Source organism: Saccopteryx leptura, chromosome 5 (assembly GCF_036850995.1).
Source record: "Saccopteryx leptura isolate mSacLep1 chromosome 5, mSacLep1_pri_phased_curated, whole genome shotgun sequence".
Taxonomy (NCBI): Eukaryota; Metazoa; Chordata; class Mammalia; order Chiroptera; family Emballonuridae; genus Saccopteryx; species Saccopteryx leptura.
In genome coordinates, this window is record NC_089507.1 from 66,641,328 (window position 1) to 66,655,300 (window position 13,973).

The 13,973-nt window shown below is 34.6% G+C and overlaps 1 protein-coding gene across 1 annotated transcript in view; it reads left to right on the plus strand.

The window, feature by feature from the left end:
* Positions 1-13,973, plus strand: part of ARHGAP24 (Rho GTPase activating protein 24) — an 865,538-nt gene that overhangs the window by 102,405 nt on the left and 749,160 nt on the right. The gene's annotated exons all lie outside the window — the stretch shown is intronic.

Sequence of the window (13,973 nt, forward strand, 5' to 3'; positions counted from 1 at the left end):
TTTTCCTCAAGGGTGAGGAAAGGAAGAACTACTTCAGTACAGGGTTGGGCAAAAGTAGGTTTACAGTTGTCATATGCAAAATGATACAATAGGCCCTGGCCAGTTGGCTCAGTGGTAGAGCATCAGCCTGGCGTGCAGGAGTCCCAGGTTCGATTCCCGGCCAGGGCACACAGGAGAAGTGCCCATCTGCTTCTCCACCCCTCCCCCTCTCCTTCCTCTCTGTCTCTCTCTTCCCCTCCTGCAGCCAAGGCTCCATTGGAGCAAAGTTGGCCTGGGCGCTGGGGATGGCTCTATGGCCTCTGCCTCAGGCGCTAGAATGGCTCTGGTTGCTACAGAGCGATGCTCTAGATGGGCAGAGCATCGCCCCCTGGTGGGCATGCTGGGTGGATCCCGGTCTGGTGCATGTGGGAGTCTGTCTGACTGCCGCCCTGTTTCCAACTTCAGAAAAATACAAAAAAAAAATTAGAAAAAAAATGATACAATAATTAATAAATACAAATACAAAAATAAACCTCATGGTTCACATACTCACAATAGTAAACCTCCTTTTGCCCCACCATGTATTATTATAGGAGCAGGACATTTTTTGAAATTCTGAGAAAAAGAAAGAGTATTTTCCAGGAAACAAAAGAGGTAGTCAGTAGAATAATAAAAAGGAATCACAGGATGAAAGATTCACAGCAATTCTGGAAAGCAATAAGTCCAAATTAGAACAGGAAGTCAGAAAGTTTCCTTAAGACTATCTTTCAAAATGAATAAGATATAATTTCTCGATGGATAGTAGATTAAAAATATAGTGAATAAAAATATCCATTTTTTGCAACAAGAGAGAAACAAATTGAAATCCAAATAAAAGAAACACAGATACAAGAAAGTCATGGCAAAAGTAGCAAATACAAACTGTGCATGATTTTGAGCACTTGGGGGAGGAAAAGGAACAAGAATCCATATAATCTTTATGTGTTAACATTCTAAATAGCTGCAGGGGTTTAGTATATATTCCTTTTTCTATGGGACTACACAATTAATTCATTTTAGAATTAGTAGCTATTACACAATCATCATATTGTAAATATTGTTTATTAAGTTCTAATTTTCCAAATGAAGCACCAAAATTTTAATTATGCTTACAGAATAGGATGTAAATATTTTAAACCTTGACAATATACATGTGATAATCAAGCTGACAGGTGTGAGAAGGTGGAGACAGAAGATTAGTGTAGAGTGGTACTTAATAAGATGTTAAGAAACAGTAGCTAGCCTGACCAGGCGGTGAAACGATGGGAAGAGCATCAACCTGGGAGACTGAGGACCCAGGTTTGAAACCCTGAGGTGGCCGGCTTGAGTGCATGAGCTCACCAGCTTGAGCGCGGAGTCGCAGTCATAAGCATGGGATCATAGACATGGTGATCCCATGGTCACTGACTTGAGCCCAGATTTGCTGGCTTGCAGCCCAAGGTCACTCACCTGAGCAAGGGGTCAGTGGCTCAGCTGGCGTCCCCAGTCAAGGCACATATGAGATAGCAATCAATGAATAACTAAAGTGCCACAACGACAAGTTGAGGCTTCTCATCTCTCTCTCTTCCAGTCTGTCTGTCCATCCCTGTCTCTTTCTGTCTCTGAATTAAAAATTAAAGAAAAAAAGAAAAAAAAAGAAAAATAAAAGAAACTGTAGCTAAGATCAAAAGAGCAAGTAAAAAGTTTAGGTATATAACGTATATAACTTTATACAGATAATCAGGGTTGGACTAAAAATTTAAAATATAGCCAATACATGTAGGTGGGGAGGAGCTGGGGCAGGAGGAGGAAAGATGGGAGCAATATGTAGGAACTGGTTCTTAGCTGTGTCAATTAATACCATCCCTGCTTGTTAGAGAAAATAAACAGGTAAAGTTGATAAACCACATATGGTGGTTCACTTTATGTGTCAACTTGACTGACCATGGAGTGCTGGGGTAGTTGATCAAACATTATTCTGGGTGTTTCTGTGAGCATGTTTTAGGATAAGATTGACATTTAAAGAGATAGACAGAATTAAAGCAGATTGCTTTCTCTAATGTGGTTAGGCCTTTTCCAACCGGTTGAAGGCCTGAATAAAACAAAAAGGCTGACTCTTCCTTGAATAAGAGAATTTCTCCCACAGGACTGCCTTTAAAATGAGACATTGGCTTTTTCCTGTCTTTAGACTCAACTGGAGATGTCATTTCATACTGTCTCTTGTGCCTGCCAGCCTCCAGACTGAAACTAAGCCATCAGCCCTCCTGGGTCGTCTACTTGTTGACTTACCTTGCAGATCTTGGGACTTGACTAATACACCAAGAAATAGAGATATATACAGAGCCTTTATCATTATGGTGATACCACCAGGACATCTAAAAACAAAATAAGAACTTCTAAAGAATGGACTCAGAGAAAGGGATGTGGTGGGGGGAGACTAGATTTTTGTGCCATTATAATTTAATTATTCATGTTCATGAACTACTTTATAAAAATGGTAAAATACTGAGTCTAAAGAAATATATATATATTAAAATTATGAGTTTTATTTCTAACATTTTTGAAATACTACCTTTTAAAGTTTTAATTAAAAGCTCTCATGATATTAAAAGTATTTAAACTCTAAATTTATAATTTCATAAAAGCACATATATTGTGAGACTGAGAAGTTAAAATTTAAAATACTGAACTTGAATTTATAAGGTACATACAAAGTTAGATTTCCAATAAGCCAGGACAAGTAAATATGTCTGAAGGGGTTAATTATTCCACATGTCAAATTGTTTCTCCTATTAAGTCACATTAATCCAAATGCTGTAAAGCAATGGTTATATGGGTATGGGTAAAGTGTGACAATTGCTGTCACTGTGAATAGATATCTGTTAGGAATGTTCCACCTCAGATGCCAGGACTTGCTGGTCAGAAACAAGCCAAGTTGAATACATGAAAGGGATTTACTGCCTTACCTTGTAACCCTGATTCTGCCTGCCCTAGGCAGACATTGTCTCATCATGTATCTTACACAAATGTCTAGTTTTCTTGCATCCAGCCACCATTCCATTAGTGCTGAGTCTAGAGAGTCAGGTGTTAAAAAACCAGTTGTGTTAAACCATTTAAAAAATGCTTTCGAATCCCTTATAGTAAAAGATTGAGATTTAGGGTGAAAGACTTATAAGTACTACTAATAAAAGTTGAATTTTTACTACAAAAGTATAGTATTGAGTAGCTTTCCTGAACACAGTAAAAAATTATGTAGATAATATGTGACTATAATGGTGCTAATTCCTCAAGATATCAATCATTCTACTCCCACATTTCTTCTGACAATACCTTCCATTCCTGTAGCTAAATTTTGTGCCCTTTCTTATTTTAAAGGACAAGATGAAACTGGCTATGAAAGGGAAGGCTGTTTGAATAGGCAAGTGTGGTAGCATTGATTTTACTTCATGGTGATATATCTATTCTAGGTACAATGGTCACATGATCTATTAAAAATTCATACTGAATGCTAGATCCTTTAAGAATTTAAATTATTGTAAAACAATTGCTTTGTAAATATCAATATTCCAATTCTCTTTCACATGTTGGGAAAAAATGTATTTAAGAAATAGAGTAAATTAGTGTAAAATTTTACCAAGTGAATCCTGTTTGAACAATCAAGCTTCCTCTAATGTTAATATTTTACATGACTGTGATACATTAGTCCAGACTAAGGGTAACATTGGTATATTACTATTGACTCAACTCCAGAGTTTACTTGGATGTTCCCATGTTTTCTACTGTGACCTTTTCTTTTTCCAAGATTCATTCAAGGATATGACATTATACTTAGTTGTTATGTTTTCTTAGCCACCTCAGGTCTATGACAGTTTTGTAGTCTTGTTTTTTATAACGCTCAATCTCTAATGAAATTTAGCATATGCAATATTTAGTTGGCCTGCAAGCTCTTTATTTACCAAATATTAAAAATAAATTTATTTTCTTGTTTTTGATTTTCAAATCTCTCTATTCTTAGATAGATCCAAATTCCTTTGCACTCACTTCAAACCATGTAGTTTACTTTGTTTTGTGTTTTGGTGTGCTAGTTTTTTTATTCTCAACCATGGTCAAAATTTCCCACAGAAGTGTTTAAAAAAATCTAGGTTCAACTACAAAATAGTGAAAGGCTGTCTTCTGTTTAAAGTTGTAGACCAAAGAAATTATTTTCATAGAGATAAAAAGCTGTCTCCTGAAGAATAGTTTCAATTGTTGAAGTCTACCCCAGAAAATAGTGAACAAAATGTATGGTAAAGAGCTATCAAAAAGATTTTTATTGTGGAGATAAATTTCCATTTATAGTTAAAGGTTGGTGTTAATTAGTTGAAATTAGCCAACAATCTGCTCAGATATTATCTGACTCCACTTAGTATAACATTAAGAGAACATGTAGTGATATTTACACATAGAAGTAAGGTATTTTTATAAATCATTTCAACAGACTTCTTTGTAACTTGGCTTGTATTTGACATATTACAGGCCAGTCATCACAGCTCACATATGATATGCTAGATGGACACCTTGAGCCAGTGGTTAGTTCTCTTTCTTTGAAGAGGATGTCTTTAATGAACTTGTAAAGATAGTTGAGGTTTTAAGACTATTACCACCAATATTTCTTTATACTTTCCAAAACTTTATGACTTTTTTTCATAAAGTTAAACAGCAAGCAACAAGTTACCTTCTCTTGCCTGACCCTCTGACAAATGGGCAACATTATTGTTAACAGGAAAACCAGTCACTGATTCAGAAACAGTACATTGACGATAATGTGACATTATTTTGATGCAAAGGCACCACCGATTATCTTAGTGGGACCAAGGATTGGGTAAAATATAGTCCTGGGTCATAATCAGTTAATAAGTTATGTTTTGTTTACATGTGACCCAGAGGAAGATTCAGTTCAATTTAGCAATGATTGAATATCAAGAGTTTCATACTGCTTAATGTTTTATAAGAAATAGAATCCTATTTCATTTTACCTTAATAATTATTCTGTAATGAGCAAATCTAAATTTACATTTACACAAACACATTGATACAAAGGAAGCTAGGAAATTCTGTCTTCAAATACAGTATATTTAAGACAACCATTTTGTTTTCAATTTAATCAACACATAGGTCCAATAACTTTGATTTTTCTCCTTGAAGAAATTTCATTCTAAGGAAGTATATTCATTCTTTTCTGCTATTCCTTATTTATTATTAGATGTGTTTTATATATAGCCAATGAATATTTTATTTAAGAATTTTAAGTAAATGTTTCAGCCATATTCTGGGATTGGTAAGACATGTGGGTAGAGCAGCATTTAGAATTGTTGGATCTATTCACTGAAGATGAGGTGGTCAATGACCTAAAAAAATCACTGGTTGTGAGAGTAATCTGATGATCAGGCAAAATACCCATGGGTTTTCAACAGTTTATGGTTACCATCCAATGGGCAGTGGGGAAATTACATGAAGTAGTGTGTTGTTGTAACAAGAGGATCCAGTTCAATCAGAGGGAGTTTTATGGAAAGGGAGCTACACTTAGACTGAAGATAAATTTAATAAACAGTTGTGTCTAAAAATTCTGTGCTTGAACAGAAAGGCCACAATTATTGTTGGAACACTGAGTAGTAAGTTATCACCTGGGAGCCCACAACAATGAACAAAGAACAGAAGAAATTCAATTATATGAATTAAGGTTTGTGAGACTATAAATGAGAGGAAATTAAGAATGGAGTAAAAGGTAGTAATCCTTTTTTCACATCTATGGAGCATGTGCTAGTTCAGGATTTCTGAGTGACAGACATCAAGGCAGAATTAAAAAGTTCATAAATATTTTTAGAAGAAATGACTGTGTGATAGAAAACGGGGGAGGGAACTCAAAAAGTCTGTGATTGCCATTAGATCCAAAGCAAATCTGATCCTGGAAGGGAAAGAAAGAGAAGGTTGGAGGGGGAGTTCCTTAGTCTGCCATACAACATAACAAAGGTTCCAGAGGCTATTGGTAATCCTTGAGCCAGTGTCAAACCATAAGAAGCTTCTTATTTCTCACAAGGGGCAGCCTGCCCTCTACTCAGTCATTGGTTTTGGAGGAGACTGTGGGAAAGCCTGGCCTTGGTGCCAATGTGCCTATGGATCTCAAAGCACAGCAACTAAGACTCTTGGTTAGTGTCTCACTGTGTAATTGGAAGACTAAGAAGCACATCTCTATGAACACCCTAGTATATTTCATCAGGCGTGATTTGATGCTCATTCCCAGACTACAGAACTGTGACTATGAATTGTGTTAGCCACTGGAGTTAGAATTAATTCTATAAGAGGAAATCAAGGATCCACACTGAGAAGAGGAGAATAAGTGTGGAAATATAAAACAGTTTGTGTTTGCCAGCTATTTAGGCTTGTCAAGAGTTTCTTAGCATTAGTTTTCTATTTTAATTTCTATTTTGCAACTCATTATCCAGTGTTATTTAAGAAGTAAGCAAAAACTTCCTTTCCTGTCTTTTTCTAATTGTTTCACCTCAACACTAAGACATCCTGTACAGCACTTTTGCATGTGCACACTTCTTTTTATGTATCCCCCTCATAAGATATATTTTCTAAGCTTACATTTTCCATAAAAAAGAGCCATTTTATAATACAGAGTGAGGGAAGAATACTGTTCTCCACATTGACTGTTATCATAAAGATTTCACCATCAATATATACCTTAGTTGTATCAAATAATTCTCACGTATCATTTTGGTGGCTATTATAATACAATATTTATGTAAGTTAAATATTAATAAATAAAATCATAATGTCAAAATAGAAGGTTCCAATATGATTTACCTTAAAAGTTATCAGCTTTTCTTGCTCCATCTCCTTTTATCATGTTACGTGGGAAGAATAAGAGAAAAATGCAGTTTCTCAAACATGAAGACGTAGTCGAACTGGCACAGCAATGCCCACAATCGCCTTGAGTAATACTGAGAGCAAATGGGCTTCTAGTGATTTATATATTATATATTACTTATTTATATATTATAATGCTGTCTTAAACTCTGTATGAGATGAAGCCTTGTAAAGCCTTAGGGTTGCGAAAATATGTCATTCTTGTGTTTATGGTCCCCACCGACCCGCATTGCTAAATTTTATTTTCATCACTTAATGAACTTTCCTCTAAAACTCTCTCTTATCCTTTTCAACTGGCATAGCTTATTCTATGTTTTCTTAAACTAATATAATTTGGATTGAATCAGCCAGTAATGAAGTTCTAAAAGTTATCTATTGAGTCCTTAGAATGCTTATGATCATGTTTTCTTGGTGATGTAGCTGATGCTGAGGGGGCCTGAAAGAAGAGTTGGTAAAAAAAAAAAAGGCATTAGGAACGGTTGGCCAGTTTTAGTTGGCACAGACTCCTTACTGAAGGTTGTTCTCTAAGTTTCCTTCTGAGGCCTAGGACAACTATCTATGCTGTTCTCTTTCCTTTACTCAGCATTCTGAGGAAGAAGAATGATAAGAGACAGCACCAGAGCAGAAGATAGTAAGTCTGGTTTTTAGTAGCTAATGATTGCTATCCACACTTACTTCTTATCCTCTCATAAAGGTACACCAAAGATATCTGTGTGTAAATATATCTTTGCTGTACCTTTTAGATAGTTTGGGTACACAAAGGATAAAAAATAGCACACATTGGAAGGTTTACATATTTCAAAATCTTGGAGACTTTTACCAGTGATAGTCTTGGTCCTTTAGGAATTAGTATTCAGTAGACTTGGGGCTTTTGGCTTCTGCTTATATTCACTTTGGGAAACATCTTAGGAATGGCCCACATTCTTTCTGACTTTCTCTTAATTAAAGACATATCTTTGCTAACGAAAACCTTTCTTGTGTTGTCTTTACCTCCCAAACTAAAAATACAATGAAGCCTTAGGGTAGATTTTATACCAAATAATTGGTATTCATTTCACTAAATTGAAGCGTTTGCACTCCTAAGAACTTGTAAAGTGGATGACATTTGACTCACTAGAGTCTGCCAAATTAACTTAAAAACCCCATGGTAGATTGTTACAACAATGAACGCAATCATAACTCTTAATACCCATGCACCTTTGCATTATGAATTAGCTGATTCTCTAAACAAGAGGTTGAATATATTTCTATGCAATTTAAATTAAGGTTGGCCTATGACTGCCTTGACTAATAGAGTGTGACACAAATCACATAGAGTAAGTCCTGGAATATGTACTGAGAGTTCTTGTAGCTTTTTACCTTATTGGAAGCTTAAAACCACCATCCTGTAAAAAACCCTGACTATCCTATTGGGGATAAGAAGCCAAATGCAGGACAACCAAAGCTTCTGAATAAGTTGCCAGCATCAGCTTTTACATGTGAGTGTGGCCATCTTGGTTTCCGGCCCCAGTGGAGCCATCAAGTAATGGCAGGTATATGAGTGGTCCCAAGTGTGACTGAAAAAAATGTTCAAATTGACAACCCATGAAATGGTGAGAAATAACAAATCACTGTTATTTTAAACTGCTAGCTTTTGCAGTGTTTTTTGTTTTTTTGTCATTAAAGAGATTAGTGCAACAGCCAGGGTAGAGAATATTTAAGGAGTATAGCCCCCACCATCAGGGTATCTAAGACTGAAATATAATGCAGTACTCCATAATTATAAAAATTTATTTCTTTGTCTCATATTTTCTTAACAATTTGTGTAATATTAGATTCTGTTCAGAGATAAATCTATGTTTATTTTTACTTAGATATTCAAGAAGGACATGCTTTATTTATCCTGTGGAAATATAACCTTTGGCATGCCACTCTGTATCCTAGTTTGAATAACATAGTATTTCTAACATATGAATATTAAAATGCAAAGTATTGGAAAAGAAGGTGATTTTAAAAAATCACTCCTTGTAGTTTTGCCTGAATGTTGTTTCTCTCATTAGTTGTGATGTGATAAACTCTCCTGCAGTTTCTCCTTTGTGTACTTAAATAAGAATAAGTCTTAGTTATCTAATTATGAACAGTGTTGATAAGAGACCCCAGTGAAATCCTCCAAACCTGTTTTTGGGCAGTCCTCTATAGGTGTAAGGCTTTGTTTTTTGTTGGAAAAAAAGGTGACCTGCTCATTTTGGTTGTTCCTAAAAAGAATTAGTTTTTGCCTAGCAACCAGTTTGCCCATCAGATTCCTAAAGCAGGAAGTGTTGCTAGGTAAATTGCTTTACATTTTATTATGTGTGTGTGTGTGTGTGTGTGTGTGTGTGTGCCAGAGATAGAGACAGACAGAGGAACAGATAGGGGCAGACAGAAAGAAAGGGAGAGAAACGAGAAGCATAGATTCTTCATTGCGGCACCTTAGTTGTTCATTGATTGCTTTCTCATATGTACTTTGACCCAGGGGTCTACAGCAGACCAAGTGACCCCTTGCTCATACCAGCAACCTTGGGTTCAAGCTGGTGAGCTGTGCTCAAACCAGATGATCCCGCTCTCAAGCTGGTGACCTTAGGGTTTTGAATCTGGATCCTCTGGGTCCCAGTTCGATGCTCTATCCACTACACCACCACCTGGTCAGGTGCTTTACAGTTTTTTTTTTTAAAGAAGAGATTAGATTTATCCAAACATATGCTATGGTTTGAAAAATTATCCTAGAAGCATTAGGGATACAAATAAAAAGTCAGGGAATGATCTGATTGTACATAAGCCAGTTTGCCCTAGTTCTGTTATTATTATATTGAAATCCATCCATACTGGTTAACAGATAGTCACTGCTCCAATTCAGAAGGGCATTCTTCATCCCTAGCTATCTTATTCCCTCTTCTGAGCTCACCTCTGCCCTCATCTAAAGGTTTAGGATATGGAACCATAAGGCCTTCTTCTGTAACTCTGCTCCAGCCATTCTGGTAGAAAAACGTGTTTTGTATCACATGGCAACTGACCGTACCATATGGTTCAATTTAGTTTTTATGAGAGTAATTGGGATAACAGGTAAAAAGAAGTATAAAATAATAAAAAAAAAGTGTGATACTATCAGTACAGGGCTTTGTTTGTGTTATAATTTGAGAACTAACTAGTTAAGTAACATTAATCTGCTTTATCATGTCTACATATGAACAACTAAAATGCCTCAAAAAAGAGTTGATGCTTTTCATTTCTCTACATTTCTGTCTGCCTGTCTGTCTCTTGGAAAAAAAAGAAGAAAAAAATAAATTATGAGTTAGAAGAACAGAAAGAAAGAAATTAAATAAAAGTAAATGAAGCCAAAGGGACATGTGAATCATCATCTATTCTAGAGCATCAAAGAAAAGGGAGGGAGAGCAGTGCAGAGAGGTTATTTGAAGAAGTAGTGGCTGAAAACTCCCCAAATTTGATGGAATTTCTGAATCAGTAAATCCAAGAAGTTCAATGAACTTCAAGTAAGATAAATCTAAAGAGACCCACTTTGAGACACAATATAATCAAAGTGTCAATGGCCAAAGACAAAGAGAAAATGTTGAAATCTGTAGGAGAGAAGCAACTTGTCACATACAAGGACTTCTCAATAAAGTTATCAGCTAATTTCTTACCAGATCTTGTAGGAAATAATGTCAGCCAAGAAATTAATATCTTGGAAAACCATCCTTCAAAAATGAAGGAGAAATGAAAACATTCCCAGGTATATAAAAGCTTGGGGAGTTTATTACCATTAGATCCACATTTACAAAAAATGCTCAAGGACACTATATAGTAACTTGAAGTCATATGGAAATATAAGGATTTCCAGTAAAGGGTAACTTCATGAACAAGTGTCAAAGCCAGTGTCATTGTAATTTTGGTTTATAACTCCACTTTTAATTTTCTTCCAACAACAAATGCATAGAAATAATTATTAATCTCTGTTAGTGCATACACAATGTATGAAGATGAAATTTCTATGTCTAAAGGGGTGCAGCTATATAGAAGAAGTTAAGTTGGTATTTATTCAAATTAGACTGTTACAAGTTTTGGATGTTATATATATCCCATCACAAAGAAAAGATATAAAAATATATTATATAATATAATAATCATATATAAAATAAATAATAAAATAACCACAAAAAATATCTCTGGAATATACACAAAAGGAGATAAAAATGTATCATGATTCTACTAACATTAACTATCTAGAATAGTAAAATTCATAGAGACAGAATAGTAATTACAAGGAGTTGGGGACAAGGTGAATAATATGGAATTTTAATGAATATGGAGTTTTAGTTTGGTATGATGAAAATGTTCTGGAGATAGATAGTGTTGATGATTGCATGAAAATTTGAATGTACTTAAGGCCACTAAATTGTACACTTTAAATGGTTAAAATGCTATATTTTATGTTATATATATTTTCCATGATTAACAAACTAAATATAAAACATAAAATGTTGAGATACTTAAAAATAAAAGCTATTATATCTGAAATATTTATTATGAATGCCGGTGACTTCATACTTTACACACTATTTAATATATATATATACACACACAATTCAACTTAATAATTTCATCACCTTAATATTATATTGCTTATAATGGAGAAATATTATTTAAATCATTTTCTGTAAAGCATTGTGTAGAGAGGTAAAAACCTTTGCAAGAAAGAAAATTTTTAAATATTTATTTTATTGATTTTAGAGAGAGAAAGGAAGAGAATGAGAGAGAGAGAGAGACAGGGACTTTAATCTGTTCCTGTGTATGCCCTGACCGGGTATCAAACTGATAACCTCTGTGTTTTGTGATGATGCTCCAACCAACTGAACTATCTGGTCAGGGCAAGAAACAAATTTTAAAATAGTCTAGCCATTGTATGTAACTATATTCATACTTCTAAATTATAGTGGTGATTGTCATCCTAGATCACTATTTGATAAAATATTCTTTTTTTTATAAACTTGAGTATTTCTTGTTGGAGAAATTACTGTTAATTATATATTTTTTGCAATGACATTTAATATCATTGAGTAGTTTAGAGTTATCTAAATCAATATACTTTGCATAAAAATTATAAACCAGGATTGGTAAACAATGAAATGTCTGGTTGTACACAATATTTATGGGTAATAAAAGGAAATTGACTCATTTGTGTACATTTAGTTTGCAAACCATCTGCCAAAATGTTGCACAAGATGTACTTTTTAATAGAGATTAAGTTTTCTAGTTCCACTGAATTCTCATGCTGAAAGTTTGCATAGAATGCAAACAGATGCCTAATTTGCTAATTTATCACAAAGAACACTAGGATTATGAAGTGATAAATTTGCCACTATTGTTTTACCAGTGGACAATAGATGATTGCAGGTTTTTTGGAGGGGTATATAGGTGAGAATGAAAATGATAAATAAAAGACCGAAATATAAAATCCTTGAGATTTAATTTTTATTAAAGTCTAATGCAACCACTAGTAGGTATATTGTCTTAGTCAGTTTGGACTACCATAACAAATTACCCTAGACTGGGTAATTTGTAAACAACAACATCAGTTTTTAAAACATAGAATGTAAATGAGAAGGCGTGGAAACAAAAACCTACTATTTCTTTACACTCTTTTAAAAAATTACTTAAGGCAAAAATTATAAAAATGATAAATGTCTTAAATTCTTCTGAGGTTATTGGTTCCTTTACTTTTAATATATTTTTGTCTTTTTATATACAATGGTTTCTGCATTTTCTTTGCCAGCATAGCACTTTATAGCTCTTTAAGTTTGAGGTGACTATATTTTTGTATCTTTTGTGTCTCTAATTAGCCAGTTCAGTTCTCTTTTAAGTTCTTGAACAGATGGAATGCATTTAGTTATAACTGTTTTTATTGTCCTTGTCTACTAATTTTATCATTTGTGTAATTTCTAGGTCAATTCCAACTGATAGGCATTTTTTCTTACTCATTATGGGTGAAATTTGTTTCTTCACATACTTGCTAATTTTTACTGGATGACATACATTTTGAATTTTACCTTGTTGCTGCTAGATAGTTTCATATTCCTAAAATTACTGTTGAGTTTTATTATGGGACACAGTTTAATAATTTAGGAGTTTGATCCTTTTGAGTCTTGCCATTAAGCTTTGTCAGGTAGAATTACCTAGATACACTGCACTTACTCTGGAGCTGTTTCCACACTATTGGGCAAAACCTTTTTGAGGTTTTCAGTTCTGACTAGTGGGACCCATGTGAACTCTGGCTTTTTCTCCCCTCTAATCTTTTTGGATGTTTCTTTCCTTAGTCTTGGGTAGATTCCTCACACCTGCGCTCCAGTCAGCCCCAGCTGAAAACATGAAGGGGCTGCTTCTCAGATCTTAGTACTCTCGTCTTACAGTTCTCAGCAGTCTTTCTCTTGATGAACTCTAGCTGCTTTGGTGTCTCTGAACTCCCACTGTCATTTTAAAAAATTTTATTTTTCAATTACAGCTGATATGCAATATTATTTTATATTAGTTTCAGCTGTACAATTATGTAATTTACAAAGTGATGCCCTCAATAATTATAATTTAAGTACCCATTTGATGCCATACATAGTAATTACAATATTCTTGACTATGTTCCCTGTGCTGTACTTTACATCCTCAGGATTATTTTGTCACCACCAATCAGTATTTCTCAATCCCTTCAACTTTTTCACCCAGTGTCCCCAACACCCCTCGTATTTGGCTATCTCAGTTTTTCCTCTGTATATCTGAGTCTGTTTCTGTTTGTTCATTTATTTGGTTCTTTAGATTACACATATAAGTGAAATCATATGGTATGTGTCTTTATCTTATTTTGCTTAACATAATACACTCCAGGTTCATCTATGTTGTCACAAATGGTGAGATATTTGTTCTTTTTTTTTTTTGTCAAGTAATACTTTGTTGCATATATGTATTTCTCGTCTATTGGTGAGCACTTGGGTTGCTTCCATATACTGGCTATTAGAAGTCATGCTGCAGTGAACATAGTGTATATATTCTTTCAAATCAGTGTT